A 4,952-nucleotide genomic window follows, 5' to 3' on the forward strand; every position below is an offset into this window, starting at 1 on the left:
AAAGCCCTATATTAATACTTTCAAATATTTATTACACGGTTATTTATTTTAATAAGAAGTTGTATTATATATTTGAAAGTGGTTAATTCTAGTCCAAATTATTAAGATAAAGATGTCCAAATAAGTTAATTAAAGGAGGAAAAGGGCCAAAAATTCAGATCCACCAGCCCACAAAAACTCTTTTTTAGACCAGCCAAATAAATGGCCCAACAACACCCGACCGACCCGTATCTTTTCCTTTTCTTTCCCTAACCTAAATCGCTTCAACAGCGCCGCACAGCCCCTGTCGTCTTCTCCTTTCTCTCCTTCACCATTTTTGGTTACAAAACACCTTCCTTTAGCCGTGGACAGCCTCGGTCTACCCCATTTTCATACACAAGTTGTCTACACGTCTGTTTACCTGAGCTCTGTCGTTCACAGAGAAAAGTTTTTCCCCTTTTTGCTTCAAGACGGGTTGATCCTAAAAGACCATAAATGGTCAACCCATTTACAGATAAAATCCCAGGTCAGCCACGTGAAATCTGCTGGAAAACGCCTTCAATATTCAAATTCAAACGGGTCTATTTTGGACTCGTTTTTGAAACCCTAGATGTAAAAGTCCCGCCCAATTTCGAACCTAGAAAACCCTACAAATCATCCTATAAATACATCGTGAAATCTGGGGAGAAAGGAGTTCTTTCAGCCGCCTTAACCCCTCCTAAATATTTACACTTTTTCAGTCACTATATCTGGGAATTAAGTTTATTTTTACCTAGTCTCGTCTGATTAAGAAATCGATTTTAGGTAGAGTTTTCGTTGAGTCTGTTCTGATTCCACTCGTTTTAAATTTTCATTTGTTCCGTTGTGTTCGGGTGTGTTGAGGGCTGTACTCGAAGAGATTCGAGCGTCGTTCGCGTTCGAGCGTTGATCCGAGACCCAAGGCCCCAGTTCATTGCACACGAGGAAGGTCAGCAACCTCACCTCTTCCTTGTAGTGCATTCTATTCCCTTTGATGTTTATATGACCTTTCTCTTGGCTATGTTTACTATGTAAAAAATGGGAGTCATCTGCCTACTCTTTCCATCTTGATCTCTGTCTATATTTAATTAGTTTATAGTGCTATCTAAACTTGGGAAGTTATATGAAGTTGAGTTTGTAGTCTGCTCTTTCATGTTTGCCCTATAAAAAGGGTCAGTTTCCCTGGTTTCTTTTATGTGTAATGAGGTTTGCAATTCTGAAATTATCTCTTGCCCTCTGTCCTGTTTTCTAGTTTGAGTCGTTATAGTTGAATGAATCAATCAGATATTAGTTTGACATTTACGGTCTCATAAACTGCTGAAACCTTCTACTGAAACCTTCTTTAAATTCATTTCCGAGATTTAAAAGACGAGTATCATCCTGTCTACTTTTCCCGAATTATTTTCCTGATGTGTGCCTTCGGTACAGCTGCATATTAACTGTGATAGGTATTATCGGCTGAAAACACTGCTTTTAAATTAACTTGGCTGCTACAAATTTGCAGCAGGTGTTTGCTATACTTGGCTGGACCGATTCTTTATTTTGTTGCCTATTTTGAGGAGAGATGTTGCTTGTGCTTATACTCACTGTTGGAATGTATAATATTCCAGTAAACCTTTATATAAATTTAGTTCATTTTATACTTTATTTGCTGATTAGAAATGGACTGATTAATTTAATTTTTCTTTTCTTTTCTTTTGCATGACACACCGGAGTCGAAGAGTCTTACTTTAAGACTCGACGTCACCTCGCAAAGGCTTGAAATGCGTATCCACATCCTCCTTTATATATCTCGCTCTTCCTTGAAACTCGTCCGAACAGAACTGAAGATCTGAGAAGGGAAATGATAAACATTTGGCTGTGTTTTTCCTTTAGTTATCTGTCCATAATATTATGCCTGCTAACCCTTGAGTTGCTGCCGTAGATACTGGTTTGGTAAATTTCTTTTTTTGTTCGTGATCGGCTTGGAGTTGAAACATTTTTGAAGTCAAGTTCTTTAATTCAGGCAACTAGGAAAATATTTAGTTATTAGTTAAGTCATTTGTCACATAGGATTATCACTCCTAATTCACAAGTTATTCACTTGTTCTACCATGTGGAATATAATATCGGATAAAGGATTTTAAAGTTATGTCTAATCCGGGTAGGAATGGGTAAGTCTAAAACGACCTATGCTTAAGAGTTTCACTGCTATTAAATAGCCTAGGATTTATCAAAATGTACATTTTTTTCCTATACCAAAGGAACCGTAAGCTGCGTAATTGGAATAGAACTCGAATTCATTTTCTTAAGACAGTTTTGTCTCCTTCAAATGAAAAAGAAGTAGAGTTTTCTTTGGAATCTAGTTTCAGTCATATCAAAAATAATGTTTCTGCCAACTATTTTCTTAAAACGCTTTCGTTATATGCTTCTAAAGTAAGTTGTGAGTCCAACATTTTCTTTTAAGTCAAAGGCCAACTTCTATACGTCCCTTTTATATCAAATGTTATCTTAATTTCACTTTATATATATTTTTAATCTTACATCCTTGAATCCGAAAAATGCTCTGATAGTCAACCTCTTTCTAATTCATTTGAGGTTTTGTAAATATTTATAAGATTAAGTACTTGCCTACTTGTTTCTCAAACACTTAGCCTTATAAATAAATCCGGTCGGTTAACCATTGTTAATAGGTCTCAAAGGGTCCCTAATACCTTCCCTTTAGACTAATTGAACCCTTACCTAGAATCTTAAGTTTCGTAGACATTAAAACGGAGTTAACTTTAGATATTTACTTTAATTAAATTTCGGTGTCCTAATTCACCAAAATAATTAGGTGGCGACTCGATAACTTTAATTAACCCCGGAATTACAGGGATGTTGTATACTATTTTGACTCCGGTTAAAATAGGATATAACAATACGGGGCGGAGTGTTGACCCGTCAAGAACTCTCACGTTCAGAAGATGAAAGTCGCGAAAATGCGAATGCTGCGATGGATGTGTGGGCACACTAGGAGGGATAGAATTAGGAATGAAGATATCCGGGACAAGGTGGGAGTGGAATCGGTGGAGAACAAGATGCGGGAAGCTAGGCTGAGATGGTTTGGGCATGTGAAGAGGAGAGACACAGATACTCCAGTGCGGAGGTTTGAGAGGTTGGCTGTGGACGGTTTCAGGAAAGGTAAAGGGAGGCCGAAGAAGTATTGGAGAGAGGTGATTAGACAGGATATGGCACAATTTCAGCTTACCGAGGACATGACCTTAGATAGGAGGCTGTGGAAGACTCAAATTAGGATAAAAGGCTAGGTTGCTTATTCTTTCATCCTAGTAGTTGTAGTTTTGCTCATTTGTTTATTGCCATTTGATTTCTGCTTATATTTGTTGGGCCTTGTACTTTGATTATCTTACTTATCTATGGTAGCTAATGCTCTTTTCTTTCCAGACTATTCTATCATGACTTTCTCGCTTTTGTTATTCCTCGTTTTCATATTGTTTTTGATATGCTTGTCCCTATCTGACTTTTTGTCTTGTTTTCTCTCTTGAGCCGAGGGTCTTTCGGAAATAGCCGCCCTACCTTTCAAGGCGGGGGTTAGGTCTGCGTACACTCTACCCTCCCAGACCCTACATTGTGGGATTCTACTGGGCATGTTGTTGTTGTGTAATATTACCTCTCGTGTTCCATTTTTCCGGAAAGGTGCTAGCATCCCCGCTCACCAGTTGAGCAGTAGAGTTAAATACGAACTCGTCAAACTAACGTCGGTCAAGACCGTCCTTGGGATCTTCAAATAATTTATTGGATCCCCGAGCTCTAAACATAATCATAGAGCCTCGGATAAAATGGATCGAATTCAGATATAGAATATGATCGAGACTAATGTTTACCCTGGCAAGGTGAGCAACATGCTCAAGTAATTGAAACAATCGCCAAACCCCAGGGGTAATTTGTGCCTCACAAATTTTCAAACGGCGGCAAAATTCATCTATCAACTGCGAAAGAGGTAAAGTAAAGCTCATAGTGAAAGGATAGATATACACCGCAGAATATCTAGGAAGATGAGTAGTTGCGGACATACCCTCTCCAAGAACTACGATGTCGAGATTACGATTTGTCCAGTGACGCCTTTCCCGAACAGCATCAAGAGACTCCTCAGTAACGTGAGAAGTAATTGAAGAAACTAAGACCATCCTTTCTTCGTCTAGCTCCGAAGGTTATCGCCTTTCGAAAGAACAATCTTTAAATCTGCAGTATGTGAAGGATTCTTTGGAATCACACTATCAACAGAAGGCAGATTCACATTAACCATGTCAGTTTCATCATCACCAACATCAGAAGGTGATGAAGATGAAGGCCTAGAAACAGCAGCGGCAGCAATAGCATCGCCCATGAATTTTTTTGGAGGCAATCTGCTCTTAGGTTTTTCAACACCCACATTGGGGGGAAGAGCATCAACAATGACGATCTTTTCTGGTAAAATATTTTGAGAAGACGAAGGAGAAGACATGGTTCAAAATAGTTGAAAATTGAAGAAGTTAAAGAAGAAGAAGAGGTAGCGAAGATATTCAAAAATTGAAGCGCAAATTGGAAGTAAAAAAAAAAAAAAAAGAGGATAAAAATTCGCTGTTATAGAAGAATCATTATTGCATCGGGAATCGGCGAGAAAATAAAGGGCACGGCAATGGCCACGTGCCCCACGTCTGACTTCATCATTAATGCGAGTCTTTTCAACTTTCTGCAGTTATGCCACGTACCCATCACGTCAGTGGGCCACGATCTAACATCAGTTACAACGTTTCTTATTCCACAATGAAAACGATTCAAATGTCTAATCAGGTAGAGATTGATGAATAACGGCGAGGCAATTCCTCGGGAACATTTTGGTGATGAACCCGAAAAATTGAGGGACTATCTGTATGGGTAAAAATTGCGCCTAACACGTGGACCAACATATGGCTAACACGTGTCAATTAAGACAA

At 38.7% G+C, this 4,952-nt stretch overlaps 1 long non-coding RNA gene across 2 annotated transcripts; it reads left to right on the forward strand.

Annotated features, from left to right (window-relative positions):
* Positions 1–277: 277 nt before the first annotated feature.
* On the forward strand, positions 278–2,033 carry LOC132634144 (uncharacterized). Of its 2 annotated transcripts, none has more exons than XR_009580056.1 (2): positions 278–946; positions 1,502–2,033. It is a non-coding gene; the product is annotated as an uncharacterized LOC132634144 (long non-coding RNA). The 2 variants fall into 2 exon arrangements; XR_009580055.1 differs by having other exon boundaries at positions 1,505–2,033.
* The last annotated feature ends 2,919 nt before the right edge of the window (positions 2,034–4,952 follow it).

Source organism: Lycium barbarum, chromosome 3 (assembly GCF_019175385.1).
Source record: "Lycium barbarum isolate Lr01 chromosome 3, ASM1917538v2, whole genome shotgun sequence".
Classification (NCBI taxonomy): domain Eukaryota; kingdom Viridiplantae; phylum Streptophyta; class Magnoliopsida; order Solanales; family Solanaceae; genus Lycium; species Lycium barbarum.